The sequence below is a fragment of the Triticum aestivum genome, chromosome 4A (assembly GCF_018294505.1).
Source record: "Triticum aestivum cultivar Chinese Spring chromosome 4A, IWGSC CS RefSeq v2.1, whole genome shotgun sequence".
NCBI classification, from domain to species: Eukaryota; Viridiplantae; Streptophyta; class Magnoliopsida; order Poales; family Poaceae; genus Triticum; species Triticum aestivum.
Window position 1 is genome coordinate 699,799,726 of NC_057803.1, and position 13,559 is coordinate 699,813,284.

The 13,559-nt window shown below is 40.4% G+C and overlaps 1 long non-coding RNA gene across 35 annotated transcripts; it reads left to right on the forward strand.

Moving 5' to 3' along the window:
* The first annotated feature begins 365 nt into the window (after positions 1-365).
* LOC123088220 (uncharacterized) lies at positions 366-9,976 on the forward strand. 35 transcript variants are annotated; one of them, XR_006441773.1, is made up of 13 exons: positions 367-951; positions 1,032-1,240; positions 1,335-1,977; positions 2,060-2,158; positions 2,815-2,928; positions 4,568-4,733; positions 4,819-5,085; positions 5,686-5,716; positions 6,764-6,917; positions 7,262-7,416; positions 7,512-7,561; positions 7,666-7,807; positions 8,101-9,918. It is a non-coding gene; the product is annotated as an uncharacterized lncRNA (long non-coding RNA). The 35 variants fall into 35 exon arrangements; XR_006441771.1 differs by having other exon boundaries at positions 366-951; positions 2,815-4,733; positions 8,101-9,976; XR_006441758.1 differs by having other exon boundaries at positions 1,335-2,158.
* The last annotated feature ends 3,583 nt before the right edge of the window (positions 9,977-13,559 follow it).

Consider the following 13,559-nt stretch of genomic DNA (forward strand, 5'->3'; position numbering starts at 1 on the left):
TTGCTTATAGTACTACCAATCACTCTTGCTCACTGTAGTTATTGGTTTAGTGAAGTGTGGTATTTTTTTCTTCGGTTGCAACACACAGCCTCTTTTGCTAGTCCCCTTGTTAGAGTACAGACCAAAATGGAGCTCTCCCATGCATTTGGATTTTCAGCCGTCGGATTAGCCTTCCAAACTGATCGGGGCCGTCGGATTTTCGTCCAGAGCGATCCTGGCCGTCGGATCTTCGTCTGCATCGATCCTGCCCGTCGGATCGAACAAAACACGGTTGTGTAGTGCCACCGCCTGTAAATCTCATGCCCCACGAGGGTATTCTCGTCTTTTCGCTCACAGGAGAGGGGGTCGATAGGGCGCCGACAGCGTCGTCCTCTCCTCATCTCCTCACTTCCCCCCGCTCCTCATTCCCCTAACCCTAGCCCATTCTCCACGTCGCCGCCACCACCTCCCGTCCCCTGGCGCCGCCACCACGCCCACTCGCCGTCGCTCCTTCCCCTCCTCCCCGCCCTCTCGCTGCTCAGCAAGAGGAGCACGGCTCGCCGCCGGCCCTCACGCACCGCCTCCCTCCTCCTCTCCTCCTCCGCGTCGGGACCGGCTAGGGTTCGCACTCTCTCTCTCCCTCAGATCTCTCTCCCGCCGCCGCCACGCTCCCTCTCTCCGGCATGAGCCTCCAACTGTACTATGTCCTGACCAGGATGATTTCATTAGAGAGTGGAGCGGGGAGCCGGAGAGCGAGCCTCTCCTTTCAGTGCCGCTGTCACTGTCGCTGTCGAGGGTTCTAGTGCACGTGGCGGGGGTTCATTCTAATTCGTCCCTGCTCTGCTCTGGCGGCCGGGTTTAAATCGGCAGCGGCGGTGGCATCAGGTGGCCCTGAAGTAGGAGGTAGATTGTGGTGGCGTTCAGGGACTCGCTCAAGGTGCTCGAGGTTGACATCCAGCATGCGAACACCCTGTGAGTCCTCTCCCTCCCTCCCTCCCTCCCTCAGTCCACCGCCCAAAATTAAAGAATCCCCTTTCCTCAATTTCGTCCAGGTTTGGAGCGTGTGTTGTTCACCATGTCGTGAATTCATCTCTGGCGGTCTGCCACAGGCCGTCCGAGTGCTCGAGGGACTACGACAGGGCGTGCCTGCAGATGCGCATGTCCTACAGCCCCGCCATGCACATCTTCCTCTTCATCATGAAGTGGACCAACTGCAGCCTCGCCGGCACGGTCGGCCTCCTCAGGATACTCTTGTCCATCTGTCAGTCTGTGTGCCCATGTCTGTGGTTTCGTTCCATAATTTGTGTCATACTAATTGCAGAGATATTGAGCCTCTGCTTCCGTTGTTTCTGCAGGCTTATGTGGACGGCACCACCACAATGTCCACCCATGAAAGGAAGGCCAGCATCAGGGAGATAAACGCTCTGTACATAACTGAAAACAATAGCAGATGTTCTCACTATGGTAAACGCTTTGTTCATCAATTCGTGTGCAGGTATGGACCTGTGATGTTTTTGACGCCCATTGGGCCATTACCTCATGGATGTGTATTTTGTGTGTGCCAGCTTGCCAGTTAGTGAGTGGTGGATAATATCCATATGCATATTTCATTAGTGTAGCATGTGATCAGCAATAGACAACTCTTGTGCGCTTATAAAATGATGATTCTATTGATTTTTTGGGATTTTGCAATTCCTATGGAATTAAGAGCCCATGTATTGGCCTATCCCTGTTTATTATTTTTGGTGCACTTCCATTTCATAATTAAAGCAGTACACAATTATGTATGAATGTTTCAACAGAACTAGAATTAGTAAACAGCTGTCTGCAAAAGATACTAGCTACTTCATTTTTGGCCTACCTTTTGGGCAATGCCATCTCCACAGATCTGAGCCCAATTTTTTGAATATACATTCCATCCTTATTTTGGGACTATTGTTCGCTGTGACTTTTTGGCAGTGTCGCTTCCATAGGTCTGAAGGAAATTTTTTAATACATGTAAGATATACATCATTTTTTTGTTCTTTGAACTGTTGTTCATGCCATAGGTTACTTTTAAGTTCGCTTTGCCCACCCACAGTTTTGGTTTATGGTGGACCTTGGAGTTGAGAAGCTACAATTTTATTGACGCTCAAGATTTCATAAATGGCATCTGCAGAACATCTGAAAGAATTTTGAAGTGTGTATTTTGTTTCAATTTCATTCGCTCTTTCTTTATCTTCAGTTCTTCAGTCTAGCTTAGAGGTAGAAGATTGTTGTCTAAGTCTATCAATATTGCTCAATATCCCAACTTAATTCAACCATTGTTTGTATCACTTTCCTGAACGCCATGAAGTAATTTATTTTCCGGAGCTGCTTTATTTATTCCATTACTTCTCTTCTGGATTTGGCCGGAGTCCTTTGCTTAAAGCTCTTGCCCCTGATGGAAAAAAGTTCATGCTTTTCATTTGCTTCATTTATATGTTACCTTGTGATTTTTTGTTTGACTCTTCTTGACCATTCACATTTGATGTTTAGATAATTATAATCTCTACTCATGTAACCTTTCCAGTCCTTGTGTAGTCATTATTTCCCCCTCTTTTTTTGTACGTATATTCATAATGTTCGTGCATAGTTTCAGAAGTGAACACTAAGTTCTTCGTTCACTAGATTTTATTTAATGTTTCATGAACATGGTCCGGTTTTCACCTTAGGTTCAGTTACATGCACTGTTTTCCGATCTATGTCGCTCTATGGGATGCATTTTTTTTCAGTTCTCCTTTTTGTTCTTGTGCAATTTTTATATCTGGGATCATAACACTCACTCTTTTTCGTGTGTAATCGGTGGTCATCCAGAAAATACCAAAGGAAGACCGGTGGGACTATGGTTTGGTGAGCGGAGCTTTACTAGGACTGAGTATGACGAAGAAGCATGGATGCAAGAAATTTCCCCTGAAAATAGGACTTGAGGTTGGTACGGATGTCCTACTTATACTCAAGGCGAACGTTGGTGATTATCTGTACATGATAGTTTGCCTCCATGACCATCGAGCGGTTCATAGGTCCTCATTGAGGTTATCTTCAGTTCATTAGTTTTCATCTCTGCTATTTTAGCTCTTTTGTGAGGGTCCAATTTGCTGACCGCCTTAGAAGAAACACACTTCCAACTATTTCTAAAGCTATTAGATCAAAAGATTAAGTAACTTCTGTTGTTATGATGATAAAGAAGCTCTTGGGATATTGAAGTATGCCAAGAAACTATTGGCTCCTTTTATCATATAGATTGTCTCTCCTATTTTCACAACTGGTCTAGCTTGCCTGATTGTTCCTCCATAATGTAGAGAAGTTTTTAATATGCCATTGTCAAAATATCTTATGTCCTTCCTGTTTTGTAGTGGCAAAGAAACAGGGGCAATTCCCCAATATTATGTGCTTATTTCTGCAGTACTTCATATGCAACAGTTCTACTAATGTTTAATGATTCTGGGCACTGCTTTGAGAGAAAGCATGTATCAAATTTTCTATTTCCCTGGTTTTCAATTCGTTTCATGCTTCCATCTCTTTAGCTCAGTACCATTACTATCTTCAAGATGAGTTTTTCTCATCCAATGGAAGATGGATTTAAGATAGAAATGTGCATTTAACCATTTATCGTGTTTCTTCCTTGAAATGTTATGCATAATGCTTTTCTCTTGTCCTAAGACTTTTTTTACTTCTTGCCAATTGGTTTGGTGTTTCATAGTCATGCGTCATCTTTTTTCCTCTGTTGACACCACAATAAAAAAATCGGTATTGATATATTCTAAATGCATTTAGATTGTTTGATTTTCAGTTCAATTTTGTGTTCCTTCGGACAGATTGGTCCTATAGGGTAGGTAGACTTGATGTTGGTATCTCCGTCCATCACTGCCATCAAATTAAAATGGATTAGTTTGTGTTCCTTCAGATAGATTGGTCCTATAGGGTTTCAGACTGAATTAGGGCCATACAGTGACATAATGAAATCACGTGAGCTGACTTTGCCCATAACTACTGAGCTATAACACAAATTTGTAGGCGCCTTACAATATGATATTTTTTTATAATTTCAAAATTACGAAGTGCACTTAATTGCAGATGATGTGCCTTATGGAAGAACTGAGCACTCATATTTTGTACTTAGAATTTAGAATTATGCTTTTGGTTGGTTTAGTTCAGTAATACTACTTGAAGTAGCCTTTTGAAAATATATCTAAGAAGACCGGAGTACTCATTCAAAGTGTTCTTGTATTAACATTCATATATATGTAGCTCTGATAAGTGTTGGTGGGTTTAGTTTTCCAATACAATAGCTGATGTTTTCTGTATAGAATAAGATGGAACTAAACATATCCAATGTAGCATTCGGAATTACTCAACTTTGACAAGCTTCAACATATTTAACTTTACAATACTCCCTCTGTCCCAAAATAAGTGTCGCTGATATAGTACAAAGTTGTAGAATAAGTGACACTTATTTTGGGATGGAGGGAGTACTGTATAATTGATCTTGCTTTCTTAGAATAGCATGCAAACCACCATATTTCCTATTTGATAAGCATATGATATTTACTGTTTAACTCTGAACTAGAAATAACATGCTTGGAGGTCGCTGTCTACCATCTCTCTCTGACTGCCCCTCCTCCCATTGACATGGCATGCTGGTCACCGTTGTGTCTCCCGCTGGCTTGCCCCTCGCCATCGTCGGGAGGGTTTTGTGGGCTGTTCTGCATTGAAATCCATATAACTTTGAAAAGGTCAGCTTTGGTCCTTATTTGATTCTTCAGTTTTTCTCTCAAAATGCCATATGATATTTACTACTGAGAAATCATATGCTTCCAGGTCACCACCGTGCCGTCTCTCTCTCTCTGACTGCCCCTCCCATCGTCTTGGTTTGCTGGATGCCGTTGTGTCCCCCGCCAGTTCGCTCGTCGCCATCGCTTGATGGGTTGTGTAGGCTGCCGCTCATGCAATTGCTCTGCAGTGACCAGTGAGGACCATGGCATCGAGACAGCCCAAAAGGGAAACACCGCCGACCACCGCACCGGTGGAGGCCTCCCTGTCTGCCGGCAACTGGATACCACCGCTTGTGAAAGGGGGCATCACCATGTAAGATAGTTTCTAAAATCATTTCCTATGTAGTATCCTCAGATGCACTGCTCAGGCCTTGCTCGCCTTGCATACAAATGTCATCCTTTAATTATTTTGTGTTTGTCCTTATGGCACTGATTATAAATCTCGGTGCTGCTTTATTGATATATGCATTCTCCTTTAAAATTGTACTTGCCCTGTTTGTCATCACCACTCTCTTTGTGACATATATAGCTCGCTTTACCGAAAGTTTATATCCTGCTTATAATTTAAAGAATAGATGTGCTTGATTTCTTCAACACATCCTATGATTATCTGTTCTTTATTTTCCAGCATTAATCACCCTTATCAACGCATTACTGGTATGTTGAAAAAGATGTGATCACGAAAACGAATACATGTTTCCTTTCAAGATATAGAGGACATTGGCTAACCCTGGACAAAAAACATCAAAATGTCTTGTTCTCTCTCAGTGTTAGTTTGCTTATGTATTGTTGGATACATATGAACAATGAGCTCAAGAGGATTTTATTTATGTGGTGTTGCATACTTCAATATCACCCGTGGATATGCCTTTGAATGTCCACATCTAATTTTTTTATCATCCCCAACATCCAGGATACATAGATGTGGATGACATTGCTCAAAGGTGAGCATACATGACCATGTTGAAGGAGTTTTGACCTCTGTTTGTGCCTCAAATGTCGATGATGCATCTCTGTGCTATCACTCCCATGTCCGTTTTATTTTGTTTATTCAGTGAATGTTGGATTAGACAAGGATTTATTCACGCTGGATTTGTATAACCATGGACTATTCATGCTGTCTTTTATTTAAGTTTGAAATGAGAGAATTAGATGATGTTTATGTGTTCTGAACTGGTGCATAGGCTCTTACTCCCAAGTGATCGGGTTTTGAATGTCTATTGCCTGCATATCGTGACAGCCTTCCCTGAAGGAGTACCATCTCTATATGCTCTTTTTTGTGTTTGCAATTTTTTATACTTGAAATGCCTCAGTGGTTGTTTAAACGGATTGAACATGACTATACCCAGCAGCATAGCTGCTAGGTGCGGCAAGCCGCACTTCCTACCAGTCCCCATATCATGATAACACCATAGCAAGTATGATTTACAGATTATTAGATATTATCGGTCTATGCTTCGTGTGTTTGTAGTGTTCCTAAATCTAGATATGTTGTTTACATATGTGCTGATTTCTATGACTAAATAGATTAGCAGCTCTGTCAATGGTTCTAAATACTTGCAGCTAGGAAATACCAGTCCCCATACTGGATGGCCTGTCTATTTTATGTCAGTTGAAAGAATTATTGCCAATTCTGTCAAACATATCTATTAAAATAGTGCTTCTCTTCATATAGTAGAAATAATTATATGAGAAGCTAATGCAACTACTAAAGGTAACAGAGAGGAGAAGAGAAAAGCTTTGCTATGGGATGGCATCTTTTTGTTAGGCACATGAATTCTTATTTTGAACAAGTTTAAAATTTGACATGGCGCCGGTTTGTAGGTGCTTTTTCCTATATATATTGATCAGATGCTTTCTACACGCTCTTGCTCTTCATAGATAATTTATTTGTTAGGCCTATCACTTTATGAGTTTCTAATAACAACCTAGGTCTTGCAGAATGCAACTACATGAATTTTAGGCCTATGCTCACTCGCCAATTGTTGTAGGTGTTCTCTCATTGTCGCACTACTGGCCACCTCTCCTCTCCATAGCGCTCAATTCCGTGACAGGAGCCTGTTTTGTGTGCCGCACGGCTATCCCAAAGGTGTAGCTGTCGTTGTACAGAGTTGTACTTCCTTGCCGAAAACCTCTACAATTCTGGTATACCACCTCCCTCCCGTCTTTTTCGTTCTTTTGTGCGATTCATGATTTATGGACGTGTGATGTGGAATGTCTTTAATGGTAAATTTTTGGATCGTTGTTTTATGGTCGATACAGCTGCAAAAGCAGATATGCAAATTTGAGAGCAATGATACCGTGCTTACTAAAAATAACAACTCTGATAATTGCACAGAGGATAGGTCTGAAACTTTTATTTACATATTTAGCTTCATGTTTTCTGATAAGAGTATCCTCAAAGTATAGCAACTATTCACTTACTTAATTGTTGTTGGCCTTTTCTTCCTTTACTTGTACTCATCGAAACCTTTCCCTTTTGTTTGTAGTAGTGTCAGCTATGACCTGGATAGAGGTGTTTAGACTCCCTAAGATGGCACATGTCACTGAGGAGACGTGATCTCCGAGCAGCCCTTCTCATAGCTCGCAGTCCAGGTCGATGCCAAATTCAACTTCGAGGAGGCTTTTTGTGCTGTGGCTGCAGGTTCGTGTTACTGGGGAAAATATCTTTTGTTTGTTTGGTGATGTGGGTGAGTTGATTTCTACCTGATTTGTTCCTTGCCATGCTGATCTGTGTAGCATTAAGCATTTGAATGGAGCACATATAGGCATGCCCCGGTTCATTTTAGGTGAGTGTGGATCTTAAATTGTTCTGTTTTTACTAGATGCTTATTCACCTGTTGTGATGGCATATCTGATTGTTCATATTGTTTGACATGTATTCTGTGCACAGAGTCACTTGGTTGTTTGATGCGTTTGTGCTCGTCGGCGGGACGGTGCAAGGCGCAACTCCGACGCGGTTCCTCGCCAGTTGGACGGCATTCAGGCGCAACCCCGGCGCGCACCGAGTACTTCCTTGGCTATAACCTCCCTCGGTGAGCTCCATCTTCCCAGATTTGACCGAGCGAATTTGGGTTCTGCCTCTCCAGGATTAGAACTGTAGTTATTTCTTGTCATGTAATACTGTTTTCCATCATATTTATTTATTTAAATCTTGAATAGGGGAACTATAAGAATGCAAATCAATAAGAGTTGTTCATATTTTTCTAGCAAGTGCATGCTATTATTATTACGGTGGAGTACCGATTGCTGAAATATGTCTTAGCCGTCTATTTTAATTTTTTGTTTCAAGGTAGGAGACTGATATGAACTGCCAATGTTTTAACAGAAATTTAGTTCATATGAAAGAAAAGAAAGGCATACAGTACCTGGCATTGACATTGGGAGCATGGGCTACTGCTCGCACCTCTACCTACAGGTTACAGGTTCCTTCCTTTCTCTATATGGTGGCCTGCGAAGGAAGATTTTTGTTAACTCATTCAGGTGTTGTCAAATGCTCCAGAATTTTATTAACTCATATGAGTGTTGTCAAATGCTCTAGATATTATATAGTCAGTTCTAAAGGGTGTTGTTTGGGTGATTTAGTTGGAGAAAATAATCTCTACCTACAGGGTGTTGGCTCTAGATATTATTGCTGGGCATTGATTGCCAATAGAAATTCTCTCCTAGAATGTTTGTAAAAACAAGGGTGCAGTGAGGCTCAACTAAAGGAATGCCTGGAAAGTTGCATACTCTGTGAACCATGTATGTCCTGTGTTTATCCAACATTTGGTTCTATATTTTCAACTTTTGTGTATACTTGAGAAAAGGAGGAAAAACTACAGTTCAAAGCCTTTTATAAAATGCATGTCACTTTATTTTCTAAGATATAAAAATTACTTGAATTATCTGTAGCATACTTCTCTGTCATCCAATATAGGTCTCCCAGGCGATCTAAATAAATATCAAGGATATAATTAGGCACACATGTCACTTTCATTCTTAACCTGTATGAAGAAATAAGAAAACCTGTATTAGCAAAATCGTTTAATATTGTTAGTCGAGCAGTACACATGTATGAACAAAAAAGGGACATGTATGAACAGAATCGTTCAATAGTTTTAGTCGAGCAGTATATAGAAAAACCGGCCCAAATGCATATGGAGTATTCAAGCTGAACAAGCCAATTGGATGGTAGAATATGCTATCAGGCTTAAAGTTTATATTGATTGAAGAGAAAATATAGAAAAGTAAGGGCTGAAGGTAAATAGAAATATAGGATACTACCATGCATGTGTTTAACTAAACAACAAGCATTCATTTGTGCACTTCCTCATCTAAAATAATCATATCATTTCTATTATCCTTTATCTCACTGTGCCAGTCAGTGGTCCTGCTATCTGAACTTCATTGCTCTTATTTTGGTTCATTTCTTTGCAACAGTTTATTCCTATTGTAGCCTTCAATCAGTTTTAGCCTTGAATCATTCTGTATCTTTAGCCTTTAATCAGTTTGCATTTCCCCCTTATTTTGATACATTGCTCTACGACAGTTTATTCTGATTGTGTTACAGGTACTTTAATTTTAAGTGCATGCTTACAGAGTTCTATCATGCACAATCATGTATGCACACCGGTCTATCCAGAAGATTAGGTCGCGGCCCTCTCTGCCCGGGCCGCCAGCTTCCCGGAGGGCCGCATCCGGCCTGCCGCAAGTACACCTAAGCTGCCGCCTCCCCGGGGGCTGCAATTGGAAGTGGATGACCAAGGAGAAGGTGCACGGTGGGGGCCAGGCGCTTAAGTGGGAGGCGGAGCTCGCCTCCCCCAACGACGACGGCTTCGATCTCAAGTGAAAGTGGGATGCCAAGTCCAAGCCCGTCGCTGCCGGCAAGACTAAAACCAAGTGGGGCACCGAGGAAGCCAGCAAGGATGAGAAGAGGCCGACAGTGCGTCCAGAGCAAGGAGATCCCTGCTGGCTGAGACGTCCAGATCGAAGTACTTAGCAGAAAAGATGAGATTTTTGTGGGGGTTTGGCCCCGATTTGAATGAAATGTAGGATTTTCAGTACTCCAGTAGCATACTCCAGTACTTCTTTTAACTATATCTGATTATAGATATTTTATATAGTATCATATACTGTTAAGAAACAATTTTGCTTTTTTGCTTCACATTGATGTGGTGGTGTTTTGTCATATTTTTATACCATGTCTTGAGGATTTTCAGTTCTTTTGCCGTACATAACATGTCAGTCCTTCAGGTTTTTGGGTTTTTCTTCTGCCATTCCATCTATGTGTGTGTATGTTCTTGAAAACCATTAGGATTTGCTTTTGGTATATCATGTGACATTTTCTATGACATGTTCAAAGTGATGTAATTAACCAAACTATTACTCCTATTAGTGCTTAGTTCCTCCTGTACTTTCTTTGAGAAATTCTAATGATGGAATCAATGGTCTATATTTCCTTCAATCTGTGGAATATATATTGTGTAGCCAGTAGTGGACTGGGTGGGTGCTGCTATCGTGCTTTGCTATTCAGGTAACAACCTGAATTGAATATGAATCGTGTTCTACCAAGTTGGATATAATGTCCCTGCATTGTAAATAAGGTTATTATATGCTGCAATTCTTCATTGCTTTTGGTATGATGTCAATCTATCAAATTTGAAGCATGACCTACTGTGTTGGATGGTTGCTGGGTTGGATATGACCGCACCCGGCAGGGGTGCGGGGTGTGGCAAGCCGCACTTTCTATCTAGTTTCTATTCAATAGGAGGAGGCCCAGGGCGTGCCAAATAATTAGACACCCTCTCTGTAGTCAATTTGTTCATATATACATTAATTATTTATATCATATATACATTAATTTACTTGTTTTTCTAGAGATTTTCCATGCATTAAAATGTTCATGCGATGTAACAGTTTGTTCATACTGTTTCAGAATAATATTCTTATATCACATAAACATATCCCTGACATTTAAAATGGTTCACACATTTATAAATACATTCATGACAAAAAAATGGAAGATTTACAAGCTTAATCTGTATAAATTTAATGTATCATTGAAAAATTCATGTCATTTAATAAATGTTCATGTGTTTAAAAATATATTCTGGAAATGAAAAAACTGTTCGCATAATTTAGAAAAAAAAATCGTACATGATCACATACTTCATTGACATTTTATAAAATGTAAGCGTTTAAAGATATCATCATGATATTTTTGAGAAATGTTCATAGAGTGTCTAAAAAATGTTAAACATATATTTAAGAAAATATTCAACATGCATTTGTCAAATTTCAACTTGTGTTTCAAAACAAATATTTGATGTATCAGAAAACCATTTGAAATGTATACAAAAAAATTCGACATGTATTTGTAAAATTCTCAACATGTATTTTAGAAAAGAGAAAAGCATACGAAAAAACAGAGATGGAGAAAAAAAACTATAATAAAACAGGAAGAAAACTGCGAGAGAAAAAGCACAGAAGAAGAAAAGAAGATCCCAAAAGCGAACTTAAAGCTCCTATGTAGAAGTGTCCCAAAAATGGACTAAGGCAATGCTTAGTCGTGTCTTGCAATAAGCGAGATATAGTCCTGGTGGCAATTCATTCCATCTATAATGTTCCATCCCATAAGGAATGGTTGTTCGAAAAAAACCCGTTAAAACCGATAGCCCAATGGTGGTGGTATTTTCTAATTTAATCTATCCAATATGGAGCCAATTAGGTCTATTGTGTGTATATTATGATGCTATTTAGACATGAGTTACCATGATATGTTCTCTACAATTTTTTTGGGATAAACTTACACTAGTAGAAAACAGGGGCTTTCGTCCAAACTCAATGTACACATTAGTCCCGGTTGCATCACGAACCGGGACTAATGTGAGCATTAGTCCCGGTTCGAGCGGCTAAGGCGTCGGGAAGGCATTAGTCCCAGTTCATATGGGACCTTTAGTCCAGTTTGAGACACGAACCGGGGCTAATGGGTGCAATGCCTTTTAGTCCCGGTTTGTGTCTCAAACCGGGACTAAAGGTTAGACCTCCCGGTTTGAGACGCGAACTGGGACTAAAGGGTGCGAGGTTCTTTAGTCCCGGTTCCTGTGTCAAACCCGGACTAAAGGTTCAAACTTTACCCCCTCCCCCCTAATCGGCTTTTCAGTTTCGTAAAAAACAAAAGAAAATGATAAAAACTTCAAAAATTAAAATCCTTCGAGATGTAGTTATGTTACTACATCTACTAGTTAGGAAAATTTAAAACCATAAATATGGACATGTTTTGCAAAAAAAGTATTATGAAAAAGTAAAACGGCCATATCTTTTGCATACGATGTCGAAAAAAACTCATAATATATCCAAAAAATCAGCACGAAAATCCGCATCCGATTTTGACCAACGTGGGCCTGTTTGCAAATTTTTAGAATCCTCAAATTCTGAAAGGAAAAAAAGATATGCTCAAATTTCAGTTTTTTTGAAATTTTGTTAAATCTGGTCAAACTATGGTCAAGCTATGTATGGTCAAACTACTTATTCAAGAAATATTAGTGTTACTAAATAATTATTTTAGTTTTTATGAATTTTGGTCAAACTATGGTCAAACTACTTATTGAAGAAATATTTGTGTTAATAAATAGTTATTTGTAGTTTGTAGAATTTTGGTCAAACTATGGTCAAACTATGATCAAATCTGGTAAAATTTTGGTCAAAGTATGGTCAAATTTTGTGAAACTGTGGTCAAACTATGGTCAAACTACTTATTCAAGAAATATCAGTGTTACTAAATAATTATTGTTTTTTAGAATAATAGTGTCAAACTCAAACAGTGCTTAATGATCAAGTTCAACTCCTAAGGGTTAATAGGATTGACAGCTTAGTATTGTCGGGAAAACAACAAGTCCGGACTTGGAAACTAGGGGGAATAGAACTCGAAATTTAAACGTGCTCAGGCTGGAGTAGTGAGAGGATGGGTGATCGGTCGGGAAGTTAGACGATTTGGAATGAGTGGTTCATAATTGAGCAGTGAGCAGTGATGAGGGGTGATTAGAGATTAAATTGTCAAATAATTCAGAAATTAGGAAATTAGAAAAAGTTCATAAAAACAAAATTTCAAAAAAATACCTTTAGTCCCGGTTGGTGTTACCAACCGGGACTAAAGGTCAAGCTCCAGACAGCGGCCACGTGGAGGCCCTTTGGTCCCGGTTCATAGCACAACCGGGACTAAACGCGGGGGGGGGGGGGGGGGGGGGGAGGGGGTCTTTTGTCCCGACCCTTCCAGAACCGGTACTAATGGACCGTTTTCTACTAGTGTTAGTGTGGCGTTTGTGCGTCCATGCATGTGATTTGTATGTTACCACACTATTTAGGTTACATATAAGTTATCGAGGGTAAGGTTTTCAAACAAATTCGCCCCCCCCCCCCCCCCATCAAAGTTGCCATGGTGTTTGTATGTGAGCTATTAAGTCTATAGTGCGTATATTCCCGTGCTATTTACACACATTTATCGGGAGGTGGGTATATTTTCAAACAACTTCCTCCTCCCCCCGGTCAAAGTTACCGCGGTGTTTGTGCGTGAGTTATCACGTATATGATGCGTATAGTACCATGCAATTTATGCGGGAGTTATCGGTGGTATGTTTTCAAATAACCCCTCCCCCGGTTAAAGTTGTTGTTGTGTTTGTTGTGAGCTATCAACTCTATTGTGCGAATATTTATATATGCAAAAGATTCATGTTGCACATGATTGCAAGACTATGGTGGACGGAGTTAAACACGAATCTTCAGCAGAGTACAGAGCAATTATACGTG